Source organism: Bombus fervidus, chromosome 1 (genome assembly GCF_041682495.2).
Source record: "Bombus fervidus isolate BK054 chromosome 1, iyBomFerv1, whole genome shotgun sequence".
In the NCBI taxonomy this organism is placed as follows: Eukaryota; Metazoa; Arthropoda; class Insecta; order Hymenoptera; family Apidae; genus Bombus; species Bombus fervidus.
Window position 1 is genome coordinate 6,746,392 of NC_091517.1, and position 27,834 is coordinate 6,774,225.

At 39.2% G+C, this 27,834-nt stretch overlaps 2 long non-coding RNA genes across 2 annotated transcripts in view; both read left to right on the plus strand.

Moving 5' to 3' along the window:
• Window positions 1-27,834, plus strand: part of LOC139985845 (uncharacterized) — a 256,698-nt gene that overhangs the window by 207,125 nt on the left and 21,739 nt on the right. The window lies entirely within an intron of this gene.
• On the plus strand, window positions 5,100-6,080 carry LOC139990957 (uncharacterized). The gene is made up of 3 exons (XR_011800712.1): window positions 5,100-5,246; window positions 5,609-5,758; window positions 5,897-6,080. It is a non-coding gene; the product is annotated as an uncharacterized lncRNA (long non-coding RNA).

Below are 27,834 nucleotides of genomic sequence, written 5' to 3' on the forward strand. Positions count from 1 at the left end.
ACGATTTCAGGAAACCCAAACTGCAACATCCCGATTCCCACGGAAGCGTACCCCCAGTGGACCACCACCCCGTGGGGGATGGCATTGTAAATAAGCGTAGCAACATAGAGCAGTGCTCAATTATTACGTTCCATATCGTGCTCATTATTACGTTCCATATCGTGCTCAATTATTACGTTCCATATCGTGCTCATTATTACGTTCCATATCGTGCTTATTTATTACGTTCCTTATTGTGCTCAATCATTACGTTCGTTATTGCGCTCATTATTACGCTCATTCCTACGTTTAGAAATTTTGTGTAGCATTTTGCGTTTCGGCGGTCTTTAGTTGTTCAGGCAAGAAAAGAGAGTCGCGACTAAGAAAAAATTTATCTTTGAAGTCCTCATTTCATCGCTTAGACGAAAGAAAGCACATTGTAATTGCGGTATTAATCCGGTTAGTAATTTGTAAAGCGTGTATCGAAACAAATAAATAAAGTAAAAGTTTGATAATAAAATATATCCGAGTTCGAGAAATAAACCCAGAAATAAAAAAACACCGACGACCATTAGAACAGGCGAAGTAATGGCACCCGACAGCACTTATTCCTCAAGATAAGAAAATTAATTTTGAAAATTTCCTTCTTCTCTGATAATTTCGTTGCACTCGAGAATCGAACTAGAACTACCTATCATCGATCTCGTTTTATTTCCGTGAACGGTTTGAAGATAAAATCATTGTTTTAAACTTTAAACAAAGGGGTTGTTCGCTGTGTTGGCTTGTGCAAACGGTGTTTTCAGCTACTGAAACACCCACTGATCTTCGCATTCCTCCTCCCATTGTTGGCAAAATATTGCCCGTCTTTGGGCAAGGCTTGCGAAATCACACAAGTCCCGCACAGAGAGGATCGTTGGAATCATCCTCGATTATTAAACTCAAAAGGCAAGGAAATCGTGGCAATAGAATCCATCGTAGCAAATGAACTGAGCTTTGGTTCTAACGACAAACTACTATAGCGAAATTAAAAGAGAAGAAGAAGGCAAACGTAAAAATAAATTTATATCAAACAACGAAAAATTTCACATTCTCATCCAATCCATCAACGCGAAAATTCTTGTTCTACCTCCTCTAACACTAATATATACATCTACACACATATATATAGGTAACAATCTAAGCAATTCGACATTCAAATAAAAATCCGTTCAACGAGGACAAATATTTATTGTACCCAGCTTTAATCCTCTCCTGTGCTAGTATCCCTGCACATATCAGGTTAGCCGAAAAGTGGAATCCGTTTGCCAGTTGCATTAAACGTTAGTTAACGCTACCCAATAAACGTAAACTATTGGATAAGCATTTACTAAGTAACAAAAACCCCGATAGACGAACAATACTCATCACTCACTAATACTCTTAACTTGAAGAGAAACAATAATAATAATAACCGTATTAATCAGAAATACAAATCAATATTTCATACACAATAATATCATTTCAATATTTCCCTTCCGATTAAACTCTAAATCAAACGGAAAATAAATTAAACAAAATTTTAATTTTAATTTGATTTAAACAAATAAATACGTAACAACGCTCATTTCTCTCCATTTTACACGCCAAATGTAGTGCACGCCACTTTCAATGCGAAAAAGAGCCCACTTGCGCGCAAAACGCGATCTTTTATCAAATTTTTAACAAAATCGACTGTAATTTCCTTCCTGTTGGAGATATTTCGACGTTTAAACGCTCATTTCTCTCCATTTTACACGCCAAATGTAGTGCACGCCACTTTCAATGCGAAAAAGAGCCCACTTGCGCGCAAAACGCGATCTTTTATCAAATTTTTAACAAAATCGACTGTAATTTCCTTCCTGTTGGAGATATTTCGACGTTTAAACGCTCATTTCACTTCATTTTATATGCCAAATGTAGTGCACGACACTTTCAATGCCAAAAAGAGCCCACTTGCGCGCAAAACGCGATCTTTCATCAAATTTTGACGAAAATCGACTGTAATTCCCTTCCCGTTCGAGATATTTCGACGTTTAAACGCTCATTTCACTTCATTTTACACGCCAAATGTAGTGCACGCCACTTTCAGCGCCGAAACAAGCCCACTTTCTCTCAAAACGCGATCTTCCATCAAATTTTGACGAAAATCGACTGTAACTTCCTTTCCGTCGGAGATATTTCGACGTTTAAACGCTCATTTCTCTCCATTTTACACGCCAAATGTAGTGCACGACAGTTCCAGCGCCGAAACAGGCCCAGTTGCTCGCAAAACGCGATCTTTTATCAAATTTTGATGAAAATCGACTGTAATTTCCTTCCCTTTGGAGATATATCGATGTTTAAATGCTCATTTCACTCCGTTTTACACGCAAAATGTAGTGCACGCCACTTTCAGGGCCGTGTTACGTATTCGTACGTAATAGGCTTCGGTGATCGACGTTTGAACAATGTCTGTGGAGGCACTTCCATCAGGGGTTCCTATCCAGACTTCTCTGGTGCGTATTTTGTCTTGTTCTTAGTCCGCTTGATTCGTCCTGTTTCGTTCTATTTAAATTATATTGTGTTGTTTCAGCGCAAGCGAAAGAGGGATTCCGAAGAACCCATGGGCGACTCGAGAAGACCCATCAAACGCATGCGGCGCTGCGACGAACCACAAGTACCAGAGTGGTCGGAGGAACTACTCGACATTGATGCCGAGGCCGTGGATTTCCCGTCGGAATTGAGCTTTGACAATTTTGTTACTGTCGATGAGAGTTTCTTCGATGCAGAGACCACCGTATTGGAGTGGGAACCTCCTCTGGTTGAAGCCGCTGATACCGATCGTTGTGTAAAAGTTCGTTTTGCAAATGAAATTCCCGGAGAGGTTTTGGAGGCACATCTTCGTCACCATGCTTCTGGGAGAAAGGGAATTTCCCCTGTTGTGCGTTATTGGTGTATGCGTGAGTTCAGCGAACTTTGTCCTGGAGCTCCTTGCCTCGACCTTGATTCGGTGTAGCTGCTTCAATTTCGCTGGTTCGTTGTTTGATAATCGTGGGTTCCTTATTATTTTTTTAGATGTATTTTGTTGTTTTTTTTTTCTTAATATATATATATATATACATTTTAAATGTGATAGTGTAAGGTTATCTTTTTTTATGTTTGTTAAATATATGTGTATTTATTTAATTTTATATTTCTCCCTTTGCGCGTGTGTAAATCTAACATGGCTGCTCATAAATGTCATCAGTAAAGTTATAGTGGCGGGTCTTTAGTCTTTTTGTAGTTATTCTTATTTCCTGGTTTATTTGTTTGGTTCGTGACTCGTTCAATCCATTAGTTGGTTCTATTTATTTTATTTTATACTGGTTGGGTTTATATTATATTGAACCATAGGTTTTCAAATTGCAAGTCGGTTATTGGTAGGTTTATTTAGAGTTGTGTGTATATGTATTTTGTTTATTGGTTGGATCTATTAGTCGCCCTCATTTTGTTAATCCTTCCTTTCGTTTCGTAGTGCCGTGTGTTCGTTTGTGCATTCAAATCCTTATTCGCGCGTTTTGCATAGAGTGGTTTTCTTGTTCTTGTTACGGCACGTGCGGAGCGTGGGACGTGACACCCCCGCCCTTGAAGTTCAAATTTCCAAAGGAAATTTGACTGATGGTGTCCCTGAGTTCGTTCAAGACGGATGTAGATGTCGTTGGTTGTTGAGTGACTACCGGTGTTATCGATATCCCTTGAGGTTGTGCTGTTTGGTCATCGATATTTCGTCTTCTTTTGAGGTATAGTAGCAGGTGGGTGACTGAGCCGCATATTGCTCCTAATAGGGCGATTCCACATCCGTAAGTCTCGTGTAGTTGGTATCCATGTATAACTATGTCTACTATCACTTTGATTAGTTTAAATATCATGAAAAGTTCAAGTATCGCCGCACTAATTGTTTCAAATTCGATAACGCCGTTCCACAGCTTTGACGCTGTATCTTGCTATTGTTGTTAACGTGGTTTCATCCTTAACTGGTATAATTGCTTTTCCTGCCGCTCCTCTAGCTTCATATGTATATTATGTATTCTTCTCCGTTAATTCGTCAATGAATAGTCAGTAATTAATTGTAATTAGTTACAAAAATTTGAGTTATTTTCCATTTCATGGCTGATCTCTATTAAAATTTTTTCTATATAACAATGATGTATTATATTGTATTAATTATTATTTATTCTTTGTTACAATCTTCCATTTGTTTGATTATTATTTTATTAAATAATTTCCTTCATGGAAAATATAATTGGTTTTGCAACATAAAAGTTCCTACATGCACGCTTTGATCAGTGTGATCTTCCAAAATGGCCGATTGTGAATGTCCCTAGTATATAGTGACTTTTATTAATATCGAAATAATTATTTATCTGTTAATTATTTGTATCTTTATTTTAATTGATAACGTGTAATTGAAATGAAAATAATGTTATTTGTGTTTATTATAATTTGTATAATTATTGCAGGTAGAAGCTATTTCATGCTCGCGACGATCAGTATTATTTTCAAAATAGCCGCTTGTGAATGAATCTCCAGTAAGAGTATAGTGATGTGTTTTATAACTTTTAATACCAAAATAATTGTTTATTTGTTACTTATTTGTAACTCTATTTTAGTGCAATTGAAAATTGGAATGACAATAATATTGTTTTTGTGTTTGTTATAATATGTATATATATGCTGTGTGTTACGTATTTGCGTGTGGGTTGTATTGCTGATTGAAATCTATAAATTATTAATAGCACTGTTTAACTACTTGGTTATGAGTGGTTTATATTCATGTAGCTTTGTTTAATTGATTTAATTTGACATGTGCATATTGTGTTGTATCATCGGTCACTATTATGTATTATAACCTTATTTCCTTATACCTGATTTAATGTAGTAATACTGTAATAGCTCAATACAATATAATAATTTATTACTTTAATCATGTTTGTCGTTGATACTCAGTTAACCTATCTTGATTGATTCCTAACCTATCTCTGTGTTTATTGGGCGTTTCTATTTCCTTCTTATTAATTTATCGTTGCTTCTTACTTGTGATTTGCTGTTATTTTATATTTGTATGGTATAGCTAATCTATATATTATTAGTTAAATCTTCCTTATTGAATTATTATTGTTTGTAGTTTCTCCAGTTCTATTTTCTAATGCTGCGTCGCTTGCTTGGAACATTTACATGGTGCGTGTTTGGCATCGTCTGGTTCTTCGTTACATTCTCAGCATCTATTATGAGTACGTTTATTTATCCTACTTCTGTAAGTATAGAAATGCCATTTAATTTATTTAATTCTATATGTTTATAGTGTTTCGTATCAACGATTATCATTATGTATTATAATACTATTTTCTGTATATTAAATTTGGTATAATAATATTATATAAGTTAAGGTAGTATCTTATCTTCTTATTCCAGTCGTTCATGTTGTTGGTATTCGGTTAACTTATCTTGATTGATTTATAATCTCTTCTTTCATTCCTTGGCTATCTTACTTCCTTACTAGTTGGTTGTTACTTCATAATTGTACAACACAGTTTGAAGATAGTCCATATCTTATTAGTTAAAACGTTGTTCACTGTATTATTATTGCTTACAGCTTCTCCGACTCCATTCTTAGAGTCCATATGCTGCGTCGCACACGTAGGCATCATCTGTTTCTTCGTTATATCGTCAACTGTCATTGTCATTATTGACAATCCTGGCAGGGACACCACTTATTATGACTACCTTATTTTATCCTAGATCTGTAAGTAATAATAAAAATGCTATATTTGTAAGTATCCATATAGTAGAATAATCTGTCCTTTTTCTTCTTTGCGAAGACCACTGCATCAACGTTGAGTTATTTTGTTATAATGTCACTAATTCTTCCTTGGTTTTCCAGTTTCCTGTTGCCTTCTTAACCGTTCCAGTAGTATCTGCTTCCGTAGTCCGTACGTGTTCATTTAAATTTAGCGGTAAGTTTCTCGTAACTGCATCGACTCTTGTGTATACCCCTTCGATGTGAGTAATGACTTTCCTACTATTATCAATTTCTATTCCAAGGCGTTTTATTAACATTCCTCTCTTTTTCAGGTTATAATTGTCAATCTTAATATTTATTAATTTTGGTATTCTCATACCTGTAAGTAAGATAGTCTCAATTTTTCCATTGGCCAACTGTGAGTCTGTTGTTGAACATCAATCATTGATCATTATCGTAGCTTCCTTCAGTTTGATTTTAATGTTGTTGACAATTGAGGTTAATCCATCGTATGTTCGTCCAGTTCATCGTATGTTCCAGCCGTCGTATGTTCCTGTGGAATTTCTGCATATACATTAATTTTTACAATAATTAATTGTGTACAAACCTCGTCGATTTACAAGGTAATTTTCGCTTTTAAGCCTCTTCCAATATCTTATTTTATTGATTTAAAGTATTTTATATTTAAATAGTAGTTAGAATACATAATGATTCTTTTTTTTTCTTTTAGGTTTCTGCTATATTCATTGTTCGACAAGCAGCGACATACTATATACTACTGTGCTACGTTACCTCTTGAAATCGTTTTGACTATTGTCTATTTCGGTTGTGTGCTAGTTTTAACTTGTTCAGATGTACTATTCGTGGACCTCCTTTCACTTCAATCTTGACGTTTTGATTCTGCAAAATTTCTAACACTTTATGCGGTCCTGTATATTGATCGGAAAACTTTCCTTTGCTAGGTTCCTCTAGTAGGTATACTAGATCTCCTATTTTGAAATTTTGAGGGTTGATTCGTCTGTCGTAATATTCTTTTGACTTTAACTTGGATTTCATCAAATTTTCTCTTGCTGTTTGCTGCACGGTGTTGATTTTATCGAACGGGTCTCTGAGATATTCCGCATAAGTTGGTTCCATGTTTTCTTCGATTAGTATTTCGCCAGTGGGTTCTCTGGCCAAGTGTCTAAAGACTAATTCGTGCGGAGAGAATTTCGTTCCTTCGTGTACAGAGGTGTTATAGGAAAACATGGCTAATTCCACCCATTCGTCCCAATTTCTGGAATTTTCAATATATAACTTGAGATATTCAATCAACACGTGGTGAGATCTTTCGATCGAACCATTGCTTTGTGGGTGATATGCTGACGCGATGTATTGTTTGATGTGAAATCTCTTTGCTACCTTCTTCATCAGTGAAGATGTAAAATTCGCTCCCTGGTCGGTAAGAATGGCTCTCGGTGTAATTATTATTAGGGGGACGAACGTTGTTTCGGTTGTTATTACTTAAGGATGTCGGACGTTGGTATCGCATTCTGTCGTTTACTTGTTTTAGTTCCCGCGTTGCTTTTACGGCTTGGCGATACGCGTCTTCTAAGGATTGGTATCAGGATAACCTTACTCGTAGATATACTTCGTTCGGGAGCTCCTTCACGAAAGCCTCCCTCGTGTCCCAATCGATCGTACCTTGAACGTCTTGCGATATGGAACCGTACTGACATCTTTCTCCATCAATTATAGCTAATCTGAGGTTTCTGACGCGGTCTATGTAATCTAATATATTTTCTCCTGGTCGTTGGAATACCGTTCCCAACTCTCCCCTGTATTCGTTAACGGTTTTTCCCGGGCCGAACATATCTTTTAATTTATTCCCGAAATCGTTTAAGGTCACTACCTCATTGTCCTCTACGGCGAGAAATGCATGTCCGCGAGGTTTATTCATTAATAATTTTACTAACTGGGGCTCTTGATGTCTAGGAATCATATTTCGCGCTCTCTCGCATGACCTCAAGAATTGGAACACAGGCGATCGGTAGCCGTCAAACACTGGTACTGATTCAATCGCGTCTTTTAATTTAATCTGTTGGTAATTATCGGTCAATCTTGTTTCTCGCGGTGTTATCGGTGATGGTACGGGTGTTTCGGTTTCGTTCGTTTGTCTGCTTACGCGCACGTCTTCTTTCAATTTAGTGAGTCTTAAGCATATGTCGGTCAATACACGGAAGTTTTCGTCCCACGCTTTCAATTTTTCCGTCAACGCCAAAAGCGTATCTTCGCTTAGCGAATCCCGGGCGAACGACATTTTTCTACTTATTTTTTAGTTGATATTCGTAAGAACTTTAATCCTCTCTGGAGCGTATCCCACCGCTGCCACCAAAAAAATTTATTATATATATATATTGTTACGTTCTAAGTGCGGAGGAAGAGGAGACCTTTAGTCGTTATCGTTTGTGTTTGATAATGATAGGTTGGGAATTTGTACTCGAAACTCCGATTGTTCGGTATTTGCTGCCACCAGAAACAGTTTAAGGTCTGTTTCAAATTTTTATTTATTTCAAACGTTACGGGTAGCGTCGACTAGAGTTTAATGCTACTGGTAAACCGATTCCACTTTTCGGCTGACCTGCTATGGGTAGGAGTACTAGCACGGGAGAGGATTAAAGTTGTTCGAAATAAATGAGTTGATTTCGATTAACTAAATTTATTCAGTTGACTTCGCTACAACTGTGACAATCGCTGTCGTACAATGTGAGTGATGGTGTTCTAGATAAAAAGGATAGCACTCAAATGTTCGGGTATTGGTGAACTCGACGGGGAGAAACTAGATTCGGAAATCTCGCTGCTTAAATCTAGTTCATCTATATGCTTGTTTTCTTCTCTTTTAATTTTGGCAGTTAATAATCGTTTTGCAAACGTTCAACTCGCTTTTTACTGAGGTGACTCTTACCTCTACGATTCTTTCTTGCTTTTGGTATCTAATAATGGAATGATCGGGTTTAGTAGATCCTCTCTGTGGATAACTAGTGGGGTTTCGTAAGCCTCGCCCAAAGATGAGCAATGATTGCTAACAGTGGGAAGAGAAGAACGAAAACCCGTAAGTGTTTTCTGTGACTGAAAACGCCGTAATCAACGCAACGTCTATAGTTGGGTCGATCACTAGTTAACACAGCGAATAATCGTTCGGATTTCGACAAATTTTGTTGAGTCTAATCACTTAGAAAATTCGTAAGCAAGGAAGAATGCATCCACCGACGACGGTGTTCTCTGTGGATAACTAGTGGGGTTTCGTAAGCCTCACCCAAAGATGAGCAATGATTGCTAACAGTGGGAAGAGAAGAACGAAAACCCGTAAGTGTTTTCTGTGACTGAAAACGCCGTAATCAACGCAACGTCTATAGTTGGGTCGATCACTAGTTAATACAGCGAACGGTCGTTATAGGTTAAATGTCTTGAGTATCTTCCGTATTAATTGTATTTTGATAAATTCGATCTTCAATTGTAACTATTGAAGAATAATTTTATTTCGATGTCGAATATCGTACAACGCCGAATTTAACAGAGAAGAAGATGTACAAAATTTGAAATTCTCACCTTAGTTATATGTGCGAAGACAGTAGGTCCTTGATGTACAATTTGTCGTTAGGTCGCACTTCACAAATTGTTTCAACTTTACAATCAGCACAATTATTATTTATGGATTCTTACTTGTCTCGATTGCGATTAAGACTAACTTGTTAGCAATTGATTGGCAACGAATCGACAATGTTTCGATTAACGGATGAACACCCTTAGAGTTATACTCTTGTGGGTGATTTCGATTACGAACTCACGTGTTGAAACTTTTTCGGACTAACTTTTCTAACTGATTTATTAGCGGACTGACAAAACTAATCGCTTGACGGACTGACAATAATTACTGGCTTGACGGATTAACAATAATGACTCGCTGACGGACTAACAATAATTACTGGCTGCTCGCTTAAGGTGCTATGTATATTTATATCCTAATCTACCATGGAATAATTGTCACGTGACAATTTGTTCCCATGGAACTCAGAGTGGAGTTGTCCAAGTTTCCCACCTATCGTACGTGATAAAATGTGGATTCCGTAATTTGCTGAAGTTTCGTCTGGGACCTTCGATGCTGATACTAGTGGGAACTTCAGAGATACCTCGGGTATGCATCTTCTTGCTGAGGTTTCGTCTGGGATGTTTCTAGAGCCTTCCATGCTGATGCCAGTGGGAACGCTCGAAATACCGCTGGTATGCGTACGTTTCATATGAAATGTTTCTGGAACCTTCCATGCTGATGCCAGTGGGAACGCTCAAGATACCGCTGGTATGTGTGTTCTTGTTCTTGCTGCGCGTGAAGTGTCGCCTGATTCTTGGGCAGGGTGTTGGTAGGAGGAGTCGTGGTGGGGTGGTCGCGCGTGCAGAGTGGCGCGTGTCGGCGACTGTCCCATTGTTCCGTTGACTCTCGATCGTGCAGCGCGTATTGTTTTGTGCTCTTCGTTAAAGTCTTTTATTGAATATTTATATGTTTGTTATATATTTTATTTGTTTTTTCTTGCGAAGTGGATTAACTATTGTTTTGTTGTGCGTTCCGGTTTTCTTCAATTATGGATATGGAGGCGTCTTTGTCTTCGGTATCTACTCCACTTGTAAAGGCATGTAATTTTCTTTCTAAGTTTATTCTTTGCTCGGTCCTTGGTTGCTATTTGTTTTCCTCCATCCATTTCATTGTGTTTTTTTCTAGCGCAAGAGGAGGAAGCAGGCGCAAGCGATGCGGGTGTAAAGGGCCGTAAGCAAGAACGAAGGTAGAAGATTTTCCTGCTGGTTAGATCACTAGTTGGTCCCGTTTAATAATGTAAAAGTGAAATTCGTATATTTTATATGTTCCATAATATGTATACATACGCATTTCTTCATATTCGTTAAATTTCTAATTGTCCGGTTAACAATGTGAATTACATATATATATAGTCCGTAATGTAATTTCCATAATGTACGTATGTAATTCTTCATGTTATTTAGATTGTTAATCAGTCCTAATGATGTAATTTCGTACATAATTCTTTATATTATTTAGATTGTAAGTTAGTCTTAATGGTGCAATTTTCGTGTATTTTATTTCTACGTAATTTCGTAAATAATTCTTTGTATTATTTAGATTGCTAGTTAGTCTTAATGATGCAGTTTCGTATACTTGTAATTTTTTGTGTGTTTACATTTTCATATTATTACGTGTATAATTCTTTATATTACTTAGGTCATAATATATGTAGTTTCATGCATTTATATGTTTGTAAATTAAGTGGTGGAGTATATATAGAATTCTTTACGTTAGTTATATCGTAGTTGTATATATAGTTGGCTAGTCTTAGCGATGTTATTTCATATAATTTTTTTAGTATTCGTATATGTTATTTAGATATAATTTCGTATGTTTTACTTTTATATAATGTAATTTATTTTGTATTTTGTGGATTTAGTAGGATATGTATAGAATTCTTTACATAATTAGATTGTTAGTTAGTTTTAGTGATATAATTTCTATGTAGTTTCATGTATTTATTTTCTCATGTTTGTTAACTAAGTGAAGCACATATATAATTTTTAAATTGTTAGTTAGTTCTAATGATATAATTTCTATGTAATTTATTTTTCCATATTTGTTAACTAAGTAAAGTATGTATAGAATTCTTTACATAATTAGATTGTTAGCTAGTCTTGGCAATAAAATTTCGTATAATTTTATGTACTTATTTTTCTCATATTTATTAACTAAGTGAAGCACGTATATATTATTTAGATTGTTAGTTAGTTCTAATGATATAATTTCTATGTAATTTATTTTTCCATGTTTGTTAAATATATGTGTATTTATTTAATTTTATATTTCCCCCTTTTTTAATTAATTATATATATATATTTTTACATTTGTATTTGACAATGTAGTTGCGCATAGAATTTATTAAAGAAAAATGTTAACAATGTGTTTTCATGATTTGTTTCTCGCGCCTGATTTCCATTAATCCCTAATATTCCTGTCACCATACGCGTGTTATTGTGTTAGTTGTTGCGATGCGCGCGTGTAAATCTAATATGGCTGCTCATAAATGTCATCAGTAAAGTTATAGTGGCGGGTCTTTAGTTTTGTTTGATATCGAAGTAATTTTCTGTCGCTCGTTTTTCCTTATTCTACCGCAATTAGAACATTTATTTATTAATATTGTTATTATTATTACTTTAAAGTGACAATAGTATTGTTCGTGTGAATATACATATATATATATATATATATATATATTTATATTGTGTGTCTTTTTAATATGACTAATGTTTTGTAATTCTTCGATAGCGTTATTTATTGTTTTGAGTAGTTTATTTTATAGAGTGTTCGATAATATAAAACACACACATACACACACACACACACACACACACACACATATATATACATATTTCTTCTGGCAGTGTAGTATTCATACCAAATGAAATGTTAATTATTTATTTTATATTAACTTCATTTAATAAGATAGAACACACACGCGCGCACGTATATATGTATATATTTCTGGCAGTGTGACTTTCATTTAGATTCTTTAGCGATGTAATGTTGTGTATTTGAGGTTATGTGTCAATTATTTGATTTCATATATACATATATATCTTGTATTGTGACAACATAGTATTGAAGGTTTTATTTCTAAATTATTGTGTGTTTAATGTGTTTTTACATATTTGTGTTTGATGGTAGAATTTCTGTACGCAAATCTTCAAGTCGTTGCTGTGTTAATTATTTTGAACGTTTGGCCTATTGACAGGTTGTTACTTAGTACCAAGTGTTGCGTTGTGTGTTCTATTTCTTTTGTAGATTATTAGTAGTAGTCTAGTTTAGAATATAGATTATTTATATATATATATATATATATATATTTATATATAGACATGCATGTTTCGTAATGTAGTTCTTATTTTATAACTCTTTACCGGAATGTAGGCTAGTTTTAAGTATGTATCTTAGATTACTGATTTGATTTAATAATGTAGAATGCGCACACATATATATATATTTCTGACAATGTAACCTTTATTTCTTTAATAATACAATATTGTATGTTTTATGTATTCGTTAGACTATTAGTTTTTTGATTTCATATATACATATAGTTCATAAATTGATAATATTGTATTTGTTGCATAGTATTGGAAGTACTGTCTCTAATATTTACTAGGTTATTAAATGTTTGGCATATATGTTTATACTTATGTGTAACTCTCCAAGTTGTTGCGGCGTTGATTGATTAAAATATATTTATATATACATATATTCCTGGCGTTTCAATCATTTCCCTTTTTGTAGTTATTCTTATTTCCTGGTTTATTTGTTTGGTTCGTGACTCGTTCAATCCATTAGTTGATTCTATTTATTTTATTTTATACTGGTTGGGTTTATATTATATTGAACCATAGGTTTTCAAATTGCAAGTCGGTTATTGGTAGGTTTATTTAGAGTTGTGTGTATATGTATTTTGTTTATTGGTTGGATCTATTAGTCGCCCTCATTTCGTTAATCCTTCCTTTCGTTTCGTAGTGCCGTGTGTTCGTTTATGCATTCAAATCCTTATTCGCGCGTTTTGTATAGAGTGGTTTTCTTGTTCTTGTTACGGCACGTGCGGAGCGCGGGACGTGACAGCTTGTTTGTTGTGTGTAAAATAGAGTGATTTGGGCGTTTAAACGTCGAAATATCTCCAACAGGAAGGAAATTACAGACGATTTTCGTCAAAAATCGACGAAATATCACGTTTTGCGAGCAGTGGGGCTTGTTTCGAAGTTTAATTCAGCGTACAATATGTTGTTACGTCCCGCGCTCCGCACGTGCCGTAACAAGAACAAGAAAACCACTCTATACAAAACGCGCGAATAAGGATTTGAATGCATAAACGAACACACGGCACTACGAAACGAAAGGAAGGATTAACGAAATGAGGGCGACTAATAGATCCAACCAATAAACAAAATACATATACACACAACTCTAAATAAACCTACCAATAACCGACTTGCAATTTGAAAACCTATGGTTCAATATAATATAAACCCAACCAGTATAAAATAAAATAAATAGAATCAACTAATGGATTGAACGAGTCACGAACCAAACAAATAAACCAGGAAATAAGAATAACTACAAAAAGGGAAATGATTGAAACGCCAGGAATATATGTATATATAAATATATTTTAATCAATCAACGCCGCAACAACTTGGAGAGTTACACATAAGTATAAACATATATGCCAAACATTTAATAACCTAGTAAATATTAGAGACAGTACTTCCAATACTATGCAACAAATACAATATTATCAATTTATGAACTATATGTATATATGAAATCAAAAAACTAATAGTCTAACGAATACATAAAACATACAATATTGTATTATTAAAGAAATAAAGGTTACATTGTCAGAAATATATATATATGTGTGCGCATTCTACATTATTAAATCAAATCAGTAATCTAAGATACATACTTAAAACTAGCCTACATTCCGGTAAAGAGTTATAAAATAAGAACTACATTACGAAACATGCATGTCTATATATAAATATATATATATATATATATATATAAATAATCTATATTCTAAACTAGACTACTACTAATAATCTACAAAAGAAATAGAACACACAACGCAACACTTGGTACTAAGTAACAACCTGTCAATAGGCCAAACGTTCAAAATAATTAACACAGCAACGACTTGAAGATTTGCGTACAGAAATTCTACCATCAAACACAAATATGTAAAAACACATTAAACACACAATAATTTAGAAATAAAACCTTCAATACTATGTTGTCACAATACAAGATATATATGTATATATGAAATCAAATAATTGACACATAACCTCAAATACACAACATTACATCGCTAAAGAATCTAAATGAAAGTCACACTGCCAGAAATATATACATATATACGTGCGCGCGTGTGTGTTCTATCTTATTAAATGAAGTTAATATAAAATAAATAATTAACATTTCATTTGGTATGAATACTACACTGCCAGAAGAAATATGTATATATGTGTGTGTGTGTGTGTGTGTGTGTGTGTGTGTGTGTGTGTATGTGTGTGTTTTATATTATCGAACACTCTATAAAATAAACTACTCAAAACAATAAATAACGCTATCGAAGAATTACAAAACATTAGTCATATTAAAAAGACACACAATATAAATATATATATATATATATATATGTATATTCACACGAACAATACTATTGTCACTTTAAAGTAATAATAATAACAATATTAATAAATAAATGTTCTAATTGCGGTAGAATAAGGAAAAACGAGCGACAGAAAATTACTTCGATATCAAACAAAACTAAAGACCCGCCACTATAACTTTACTGATGACATTTATGAGCAGCCATATTAGATTTACACGCGCGCATCGCAACAACTAACACAATAACACGCGTATGGTGACAGGAATATTAGGGATTAATGGAAATCAGGCGCGAGAAACAAATCATGAAAACACATTGTTAACATTTTTCTTTAATAAATTCTATGCGCAACTACATTGTCAAATACAAATGTAAAAATATATATATATAATTAATTAAAAAAGGGGGAAATATAAAATTAAATAAATACACATATATTTAACAAACATGGAAAAATAAATTACATAGAAATTATATCATTAGAACTAACTAACAATCTAAATAATATATACGTGCTTCACTTAGTTAATAAATATGAGAAAAATAAGTACATAAAATTATACGAAATTTTATTGCCAAGACTAGCTAACAATCTAATTATGTAAAGAATTCTATACATACTTTACTTAGTTAACAAATATGGAAAAATAAATTACATAGAAATTATATCATTAGAACTAACTAACAATTTAAAAATTATATATGTGCTTCACTTAGTTAACAAACATGAGAAAATAAATACATGAAACTACATAGAAATTATATCACTAAAACTAACTAACAATCTAATTATGTAAAGAATTCTATACATATCCTACTAAATCCACAAAATACAAAATAAATTACATTATATAAAAGTAAAACATACGAAATTATATCTAAATAACATATACGAATACTAAAAAAATTATATGAAATAACATCGCTAAGACTAGCCAACTATATATACAACTACGATATAACTAACGTAAAGAATTCTATATATACTCCACCACTTAATTTACAAACATATAAATGCATGAAACTACATATATTATGACCTAAGTAATATAAAGAATTATACACGTTGTTACGACCGTTCGCGGAGAGACGCGTTCGCGAGGAAAACGCGTCAGCGAGGGCCGTAAATTCTCGCTACGATTCGGCTAATTGACGCCGCGAAATAGTCGTTCCCCGTGTTTCGATTAGGATAACAGGGGTGGTTAATTGAAATCAACGCTGTGTTAACAGGTTAATATGACATATATATTCAACGATATATCACACAATATTATGAGCGTCACAAGTATTTGACGATGAGTACAGTTAATGCATTACAGAAAATATGACCCGATTTGACGATATCTCTCGATGAGATAGTTGGACTTTACAAACGGATTGATTTGAAGGTAGAACCGTGGTAGACTTATTGACTGTTCGGACGGCGAAAATGGACTACTCTGAGAGTGACGATGCTGTGTCAGAGGAGAGCTAGGAAAGGGTGTGTCTAACGCACGGGATCATCGGATTCGTTGATGACAGTTTTTTGGCCAGGAAAGTGAGGGTAATAGACATTGTTTCTATTGGCCATTACGATTGTTGGTGGACTAGGAGGGGTCTTAGCCGCCCTCGATAGAAGGTTGGTGGTGGGAAGCATCGCACGTGTGAAAAATAACTAATTTTAAGTGTTTTCCGGACACAAACCAGAGATCTTAGAAAATACTTTCGTAGAAAAGATCCTTGTTCGACCTGAGAGACTTTAGTTGGAATTGTCTAAGATTTATGGTCGGTCCTTGAGATTCTTTAGAGTACGCAATAAGGATGTGCAGACATATGGTTGCCATCCCGCTCGCGATGCGACGCCTGGTCCAGGTAGAGAGTCGGTCGACGTAACATCCTCTCCCCGTTGAGAGGATCCCGATCAAATGTTACTGTTGATTGTGTTGGAGTCATCTGGGGTCGATCTGATCGGTAGTGGTACCATCCGCTTGATGCTCCGATCCAGGGTGTTCGTTGCCGTTGGAACGGTAGCCGTTCGTATGATGCCGTCTGCGCCGGGCTGGACCTTGATTATTCTGCCCAATGGCCATTGCATTGGGGAGACGTTGTCTTCTCGGAGGAGGACGATGGAGCCTTCTCGAATGCCGTGGCTGCTCTACTCCATCTGGATTCTGCGGCGGTTGCGGGTCGTTTCGCTCTTTGACGTAGAACGATTTGCGATAGGTGATTCCGAGGTTGAAGAATGGGCGAGATTCCATTCGTAGAGTACGGATTACATCTGAAAATTACTGAGTTATAATAATTTTACAAGTTTGTTGTCTATGTCCTGTTCGGAAACTCCTTGTAGTTTCGATCGCTGTGATCCTCGTCGTTATTTAGGAATTTGCGGTTGTATTTTTCGGCCCAGGAAGTGTCGTTATATGCCTTGATCCTGGAGGTATCGTGAAGCACCTCTGCCCAGGAAATGTCATGGAACACCTCTGTCCATGAGGTGTCGTTGAATATCTCTGCCCAGGAAGTGTCGTGGAACACCTCTGCCCAGGAAGTATCGTGGAACACCTCTGCCCAGGAAGTGTCATGGAACACCTCTGCTCATGAGGTGTCGTTGAACGAAATTCCTGTGTTGCCTGATGCTGGTTCGTCCAACACGATACGGAGGTTTGTAGTTAATTGGGAGGTTGGGCTCCCCCCGATGAGCCGCTCGAATCGCGCTCTCTTAGTGATGATCCTTGGCGGAGAATGAGTGTTGGGCGTCGTGACGCTGGACGTCGCGACTGTGACTTGCCTTGGCATCGGAGAATATGTTGGCGTTATTGGAGCCAGGGGTGACCCCGGTGAGATCTTCGTTGCCCGAGACTTGTCCGATGCAGCAATGGTGGTGACAACGTGATGATTATTCCGCTTCGGGTAATTCGTAGATGTGGCCCCTTTCGGAAATGGCGAGGGTGGCATCTTCGTGTTATGTTCAGGAAGAGGAATCTCGGATATGATACTCCTGCTCTCAGATGATACAGGTAACGTGCTGTAAGACAGACTGAACATTGAGATGCTGATTGAGGAGGAAATGTTCCTAGAGAATCCTATCGTGGATTTCGAAACCCCTGCTGTAGGTTTTGATTCGAAATTGACTCTGTTATCCTGAACGGGATTCAGTTTTTTCCGGTCCAGAGGATCGTGAGAGGTTGTCTTCAAGTCGCGTATTGGCGCCGAGTTGCGAACGTTAGAGATTGTTTGATTCAAGCCGATTGGTAGCGTTGAACCAGATTGTTCCGATAATGATGACGCGAGCTTGGTTGTCGTCAAGTCGCGTGCAGGCGATGAGCTGCGGACGTGAGAAGTTGTCTGATTCAAGACGATCGGTATTGTTGAATCAGATTGTTCAAACGATGACGCGAGCCTGGCCGTCGCCAAGTCGCGTGCTGGCGATGAGCAGCGAACGTTCGAGGTTGTTTGATTCAAGGCGATTGGTAGCGTTGAATCAGATCGTTCCGATAATGATGACGCGAGCTTGTTTGTCGTTAAGTCGCGTATTGGCGATGAGTTGCGAACGTGAGAGATTGTCTGATTCACGGCGATCGGTGACGTTGAATCAGATTGTTCAGGTAGAGACGTTGCTACCGTAATTGTCGTCCGGTCGCGTATTGACGATGAGCGGCGGACGTTAGAAGTTGTCTGATTCACGGCGATCGGTATCGTTGAATCAGATTGTTTGGGTAATGATGATGCTACCGTGATTGACGTTCGGTCGCGTATTGGCGATGAGCAGCGGACGTTAGAAGTTGTCTGATTCACGGCGATCGGTATCGTTGAATCAGATTTTTCGGATAATGAGGACGCGAACCTGGTCGTCGTCGAGTCGCATGCAGGCGATGAGCAGAGAACGTTAGAGGTTGTCTGATTCACGGCGTTTGGTAGTGTTGAATCAGATTGTTCAGACAACGATGACGCGAGCCTGGCTGTCGCCGAGTCGCGTGCTGGTGCGCTGCGAGTATCATGCAATGAACTTCGCGTGTCATGCGACGGAATCGGTGCTAGATTCGATACGACATTCTCCATCGGCGGAGTATGATCATTGTTACTGTTATTATTTAGATTGGTCTTACGTCTCTGGTAACTGCTGGAAGTATTGCTGTTGCATTCCGATAGTTTTGGATTCGCCACTGCGTTGGAGACATCCGTTGAGGAAGAATCAATGTTGCTGAGTCTGATCAATCGTACCATCAGGTCTAAATAGACATCCGATAAGTCCTCAGGTTCGTTGTCGTCGATGTTGAGCAATTTGTTAACGACAATGTTGAATCGTTTCCAATTGTCGTCGACCAGTGGTTGATAAAATTTTAAGATGCCCTTGCTGCGCTGCCCGGACTGTTCGTATTGGTCGAGTAGTCTCCATATGGTCTTGAATTCTTCGCTTATATCGTCGTACTCCTGTTTCAAGGCGGTGATTCTTGCTTCGTTTGCCATTTTTTGTTATGAAGATACTTCGTTAACGAAGGTGGTACTTGTGATGTGCGAGCGGTGTTTCCCGATGCAGAATTGTTCCGGCTGCAGTGCTCGCTCGTCACTGTGCAGCGGGATATTGTGATGTTCGCGAGGAAGGCGTTCTTCCCGAAGATCACTCGTGTTGTAGTGAGACTGCAGGTTGTCGCTTGTCCCTGTGCAGTGGAATGTCGTTGACGTACGTTTCGTGAGGAAGGCGATTCTTCCCGAAAGTGACGTGTTTTGTCGTGCGATCGAAGTTGTTGAATATCGTTATGTTGACGATTGTCCAGTTGCGGCGGGAGGCTGCATGGTTGTGTCTTCAACCATCGAATTATGCCTCTTCCAAGGTGACGGCCCCTTGACGTTACTGACTTCGCTGGAGTGGTAACGCTTCCGCTGCTGGTTATGTTGGATTCACGTGGCACTGTATGGTAGTGGGTGTCACTGGTGTGCACTTTTCACTTACCACTGAATCCGGCTCGAAGGACCAAATGTTACGACCGTTCGCGGAGAGACGCGGTCGCGAGGAAAACGCGTCAGCGAGGGGCGTAAATTCTCGCTAAAAGTTAGTCCGAAAAAGTTCCAACACGTGAGTTCGTAATCGAAATTACCCACAAGAGTATAACTCTAAGGGTGTTCATCCGTTAATCGAAACATTGTCGATTCGTTGCCAATCAATTGCTAACAAGTTAGTCTTAATCGCAATCGAGACAAGTAAAAATCCATAAATAATAATTGTGCTGATTGTAAAGTTGAAACAACTTGTGAAGTGCGACCTAACGACAAATTGTACATCAAGGACCTACTGTCTTCGCACATATAACTAAGGTGAGAATTTCAAATTTTGTACATCTTCTTCTCTGTTAAATTCGGCGTTGTACGATATTCGTCATCGAAATAAAATTATTCTTCAATAGTCACAATTGAAGATCGAAATTATCAAAATATAATTAATACGGAAGATACTCAAGACATTTAACCTATAACGACCGTTCGCTGTATTAACTAGTGATCGACCCAACTATAGACGTTGCGTTGATTACGGCGTTTTCAGTCACAGAAAACACTTACGGGTTTTCGTTCTTCTCTTCCCACTGTTAGCAATCATTGCTCATCTTTGGGCGAGGCTTACGAAACCCCACTAGTTATCCACAGAGAGGATCTACTAAACTCGATCATTCCATTATTAGATACCAAAAGCAAGAAAGAATCGTAGAGGTAAGAGTCACCTCAGTAAAAAGCGAGTTGAACGTTTGCAAAACGATTATTAACTGCCAAAATTAAAAGAGAAGAAAACAAGCATATAGATGAACTAGATTTAAGCAGCGAGATTTCCGAATCTAGTTTCTCCCCGTCGAGTTCACCAATACCCGAACATTCGAGTGCTATCCTTTTTATCTAGAACACCATCACTCACATTGTACGACAGCGATTGTCACAGTTGTAGCGAAGTCAACTGAATAAATTTAGTTAATCGAAATCAACTCATTTATTTCGAACAACTTTAATCCTCTCCCGTGCTAGTACTCCTACCCATAGCAGGTCAGCCGAAAAGTGGAATCGGTTGTTTACCAGTAGCATTAAACTCTAGTCGACGCTACCCGTAACGTTTGAAATAAATAAAAATTTGAAACAGACCTTAAACTGTTTCTGGTGGCAGCAAATACCGAACAATCGGAGTTTCGAGTAGAGATTCCCAACCTATAACTATTTTCATGTTATTTAGATTGTTAATCAGTCCTAATGATGTAATTTCGTACATAATTCTTTATATTATTTAGATTGTAAGTTAGTCTTAATGGTGCAATTTTCGTGTATTTTATTTCTACGTAATTTCGTATGTTTTACTTTTATATAATGTAATTTATTTTTTGCATTTTGTAGATTTAGTAGGATATGTAAAGAATTCTTCACATAATTAGATCGTTAGTTAGTCTTAATGATATAATTTCTATGTAGTTTCATGTATTTATTTTTCTCATGTTTGTTAACTAAGTGAAGCACGTATATAATTTTTAAATTGTTAGTTAGTTCTAATGATATAATTTCTATGTAATTTATTTTTCCATGTTTGTTAACTAAGTAAAGTATGTATAGAATTCTTTACATTAATTAGATTGTTGTCTAGTCTTGGCGATATAATTTCGTATAACTTTATGTACTTATTTTTCTCATATTTATTAACTGAGTGAAACACGTATATATTATTTAGATTGTTGGTTAATTCTAATGATATAATTTCTATGTAATTTATTTTTCCATGTTTGTTAACTAAGTAAAGTATGTACCCTGTTGTTCCATTTATTTCCCTTTGCTACTACGTCGTATATAATAGTTCTTATTCTCAATTTCGGTCGGTTCGCAACTCGCGTTATTCGCGTGTTCCATACGGTTTATTAATCGGTTTTATTTAACGGTACATATCTTATATTTTATATACATATATATTTGTTGGTTTATTGATTGGTTTTATTTAATATATTTTCGTGCTTCTAGTATAAATATGTTAGTTTATTAATTGACGGGAAGTTACAATATACATATATATTTCTTTATTTCTTTCTTTTCGTTCGTAATAAAGTGTTAAGATTTATATAATTAGATATTAGATAGAATTATAATTTATATAATTAGAGTTCGACAATTAAGAATAGTAGTGATAGCTTTGCCATGGAAAATCATGTTCACAATATATTACAGTATAAGGGAAGATCAATATTTCATAAATCGTGGATAGTATACCGAATATTATAATTTACTACAAAATGTTAGATCGCGAGTTAGAAATGTTACAAGGAATCAATTCTAGAATTAGTGGTAGATACGAACTCTTGAATGGATCTCAATATTTTCAATGTGGTTAATAATGTCGGTTTTCTATATTTAATGTATGTACCTATATCTTGTTAGTATATTTAAAGTATTTTATTTTTGTTATACCGTATATTCGCTATTCGCATTCTGTAGCTTTCGCTTGTTTCCGTTATGGCACGTGAGGAGCGCGGGACGTGAAAATCGGTTTCTATATTTATGTGTATACCTATATTTTGTTAGTTTATTTAAAGTATTTTGTTTTTTTATACCGTATGTGCGCTATTCGCATGCTGTAGCTTTCGCTTGATTCCGTTATGGCACGTGCGAGGCTCGAGAAGTGACACACTCCATTTTACACGCCACTTTTAGCGCCGAAACAAGCCCAGTTGCTCGCAAAACGCGATCTTTCATCAAATTTTGACAAAAATCGACTGTAATTTCCTTCCCGTTGGAAATATTTCGACGTTTAAACGCTCATTTCACTCCATTTTACACGCCGAATGTAGTGCACGTCCGTTTCTGAGTCGAAACAAGCCCAGGCGGTCGCAAAACGCGATCATTTTTCCAATTTTGACGAAAATCGACTGTAATTTAGTTCCCGGTGGAGATATTTCGACGTTTAAACGCTCTTTTCACTCCATTTTACACGCAGAATGTAGTGCACGCCACTTGCAACGTCGACATTGTTAGGAAGATGATGCAGTTACACTGTACATGTGAATGTATGTGTAAGCGTCAGAGTGCGTCCAGGCCATGGTTACTGACAAAAGACGATTGGCAGTCGTTTAGAAGCATCTGGAAGAGTCGGTTGACAACAAGCGTGCGTGCGAGTAGGTTTACGAGGTCTTCAGAGTATAAGATATGTGTATAACTGTTGTATGCTGAATAAAGTGAATTATTTGTATTTCCGAATACCTCCTATATCTTTACCGACACAATCCCAGCAGCTCCAAAACGCAATCATTTCTCGATTTTGACGAAAACTAGCTGCTATTTCGTTCCTGTTACTGGTATTTTGACGTTCGAACGTTGCTTTTGTTACGTTCTCAATGTGAATTGTCGCGATTGCTTGAACATGATGATACGATTTGATGTCTAGATTCGAAATTCCGAACGATACGGTAGCTGCTGCCACCAGAAACAGTCTAGGGCTATTTCATTTAGATGATTAATTTTCCCATCGATGGTATGTAACAGAATGTGGATACTGTAATCGCTTATCCTTCGCTGATGCCTCGTCTGCGATGCTTGTGGAACCTTCCCTGCTCATGCTAGTGTGACCGTCAAGATACCTCTGATATGTGTATCTTTGCTGAAGTTTCGTCTGTCCGGCTGTCTTGTTGACACCGCGATTTGATCTCTTAGTTTTCCACCGACACTATATGAGAAAATGTCGCCTGATTGTCGCGCAGAATGTTGTGGCGGCGGAATCCCGGTGTGGCGGTCGCGCGTACAGAGCGGTGCACGCCAGCGGTTGTCCCATTGTTCCGCCGACTCTTGATTGTGCAGAACGTGTTCTTTCGCGCTCTTCAATAAGGTCTTCCTCCACCGAGCATTCGTGTGTTTGTCGTGAGTTTCATTTACTATTTTCTGGAACGTAGTGCGAAGTGGATTTACTGATCATAGTGCGCTGTTTTTCATATGCGTTCTAGTTTTCTTTAATCATGAACATGGAGGCGTCTATGCCTTTGGCGTCTGATCAAGTTGTAACGGTATGTAATTTTACATTCTGAATTTATCCCTCGCTCGTTCTATGGTTGGTATTTATTTCTCTCCATCCATTTTCTTGTGTTTTCTTCTAAAGCAAGAAGGGGGGCAACGTAAGCGATATAAACCGAACGGTGTGAGAAGATGTAGTCGACGTACAGGTGTGAAGTGCCGTGAGCAAAAACGAAGGTTGAAGATTTTTATGCTGGTTAGATCATTAATTGACCTTGTTTAATAATGTAAATTTCATATAGTTTATATGTTTCGTAATATGTATACGTACGTATTTCCTTATATTCGTTAGATTATAAATTATCCGGTTTAATAATGTGAGTTTCGTATATATATAATCCATAATGTAATTTCCATAACGTACGTATATAATTCTTTGTATTTATTAGATCGTTAGTGAGTCTTAATAATGTAATTTCAATCATTTATTTATATATAATGTAATTTCATGTATTTATATGTCGGAAAAGCGTTGTAGTTAGGATTAGAGCCGGGGGCGTGAAATGAATCTACACCAGAACTATCCATTGTCGTTATACAATCGAGATGCTATTTATTCACACAGGTGTAGATAATACAGAGTAGACAGGTAACCACGGTGATTAAACACTAATGGTAATGACATTAGGCTTGATAACGAATCCGCGGTCAACGGGATAATAACTACTCTTTACTTAAGGTTTGTATCTGGGTCTTGGATAAAACGTGAAGCATTCACTGATCGTACAAAGCGTTGACTTCTCGCTAATGAGATCGCACAAGAGAGAATGAATGAATGATGCTGCAGAGGAAAACTATGATGGGGTGTGTTTAAGGGCATGAGATCACCGGATTCGTTGCGGAAAGCCTGCCCTAGGAAAGTAAGGGAAATGGACGTTGCTGTTAATTGGTTAATTTCTATGTTGGTGGTTAGAAAAGGATGCTAGCCGCCCTTGAGAGAAAGTTGCTAGCGGGAAGCGTCGTACGTGAAGAAAGCAGATCTCCCGTATCTTCCCGTAGTAGAGAACGACGGAGCACGCCGCTACAAGTCGCTCCACCGACGCTGCCGAAAAATGACCAACACCGAGGAAACAGGAGGAGGAAGAGTGGAAAATGGTGGCTTCCAAGAGGGTGAGAAGGAAGGAGGCCAAGAAGAGGATGGCAACCGACGTCCGGGAAACGGCAAAAAAAGGGGGAAGGACTGCGGCTCCAACACCACTGGCGGGGCGGTAGCCAACGCAGCAACCCCAGGAAAGAACGACGGGACTACCCAAACCGAGCAGCGGCGCCGCTGCAATGAAGACAGGACCGACGCCGGCATCGAAGATGGCCACGCTCCCCCGCACACAGCGAACGTCTGCGGTGACCCTCACGCTCAGCGAGGGAGCAAAAACGACATATGCCGAGGTAATAGCCACGGCCAGACGGAGCATCACCCTCACGGAGATCGGCGTCAAGTCGGTGGGAATGAGGAAGGCCGTGACGGGCGCGATAATAATTAAGGTGCCCGGTGACAAAGGAAGGGAGAAAGCGCTGCAACTGGCGACGCACCTGTCGAAGGTGCTAGACCCGACCGCGGTCAAAGTGGCAGCTCCTACAAGGACGGCAGAGCTGAAGATAGTGGGGATCGACATCTCGATAGAGAAGGAGGAGCTGCGACAAGCGCTGGCCCTGGCGGCAGAGTGCGGAGTCGCGGAGATACAAGTGGGGGAGATCGGAGCCTCCAGAAGCGGCCTTGGGGCGGCGTATGTAAAGTGCCTGGTGGCCGGAGTCCGCGAATTGGCGCAGACAGGGAAAGTAGCCTTGGGATGGTCCACCGCGAGGGTCGTCGCGATCCCAAAGAGGCCGCTCCAATGCTACAAATGTCTGGAGCTAGGACACGTGCGAGTCACATGCGTGTCCACTGCGGAACGAGGGCACCTGTGCTACAGGTGCGCAGAAGTAACACTATGCAAAAGAATGTCCCGCCTCCGCACCCAGATGCCCCCTGTGCGAATCGCTCGGGGCATCCGCCAACCATAGGATTGGAGGGATGGCATGCACGCCGCCAAAGACAAGAAGGGTGACCAGGAAAAAAACACCCTTCCGCGAACCAGCCACCACGGAAAGAACACAGGGATGCCCCGCCACCGCCGTCGCTGCCAAAGAAGCAACACCAGCAGCAGCAGTAGATGGCCGGGGGGAGGCCATGGAGTTGGCGCAATAAAATAAAGCGCATACTCCAGGGCAACCTAGGAAGATCGAGGTGAGCGCAAGACCTGCTCTTCCAGAACATCCGGGAGAGCGAGGTCGCCCTCGCTGTGGTAGCAGAGCCATATAGCGTCCCCGACTCCCCCAATTGGGTCGGGGACTTGGAAGGGTCAACGGTCATCGGATGGACGACGACAACGACGTCGAGCGCCCCCGGCGCCCTGCTAGATAGTGGCACCAGATACGTTGCGGTCGAGTGGGCTGGGATAGCGGTGGTGAGCGTCTACGTCTCCTCCAACAGCGGCCTGGACGCGTACGGCGACTTCCTGGACGGACTTAGCAACTGCATGAGAAGAAGATGCCGCTCCCGCCAGGTGCTCATACTGGGGGACTTCAACGCCCGTTCCCCGCAGTAGGGAGACACTCGTACAAACGGAGGGGGAAGGATGCTGTCCGACTGGGCCGCGGGCCTCGGGCTCCTGCTAACCAACAGGGGCTCAACGAGCACGTGCGTAGCATGGAGGGGATCCTCTGTGGTAGACATCACGAGGACCACTGCCAGCCTGCACCGACGGATACGCAATTGGAGAGTGGCCGAGGAGATCGAGACACTGTCCGACCACCTATACATAATGATGGACTTCGGAGACTGCGTCCACAGGACAGGACCTCAGCAACACCCGAGGCCCAAGCCGTTCCCGTCCACCGCCAGCTCCAAGATGGCGAATGAAGGAAAGGGACAGAGAGCTGCTCCAGGCGGCGGTCACCGTATCCACGTGGAGCTAGGATGCGCGGGCAACGCAAGAAGGCGGCATCAACGAGGAAGCGGAAAACCTGCAGAAGGACATGAGCGCAGCTTGCGACGCCTCGATGCCGCGCTCCATACCCGACGGCGGAGCACGCAACCGCTGCGCCTACTGGCGGACAGAAGAGATCGCGGAACTCCGAAGAGAATGCGCTCAGGCCCAAAGAAGACTCCAAAGGGCTAAACGCAAGCGGAGACGTGATGAAGAGGAGATCGCCTGCTGCTACGAGGGCTACAGGGAGAAGAGACGCGCTCTCCAGCAGGAAATCCAGAACGCGAAAGCCCGGTCCTGGATGGAACTGGTCTAGTCGAATCCGACCCGTGGGGGCGGCCCTACCGACTGGTCACGAAGAAGCTGAGACCACCAGCCCCCCCCCCACTGACCGCAAACATGGAACCAGGGGTTGCTCGCCAACATCATCGGAATTTTGATCCCACGGCGGCGGGATAACAAGGACAACCGCAACACGATGGGAACACCATCCTCCCACTTCAGCGAGACCATGAAGTGGAGCGAAGAGCTACGAGTCACCCAAGAGGAGCACTTCGCGGCAACAAAAGGATGGCATCCCGCGGCGACGTAACACCGGAACCGGACGGAATCCCAGCCCGGGTCTGGGCAGAGTCAGTGAAGACCCTGGCTCCCCGCCTACAATGCCTATTCACCAGATGCGCGAGGGAAGGAGTATACCCCTGGGAATGGAGAACGGAGAGGTTGACCCTGCTGAACAAGGAAGGACGTTCTTTGGTCACGCCGTCCGCGTACAGGCCAATATGCCTTCTGGACAAAATGGGCAAACTATTCGAAAGAATAATTGCCGCCCGTCTGGAGGCCCATATGACGGTACGCGCACCTAGAT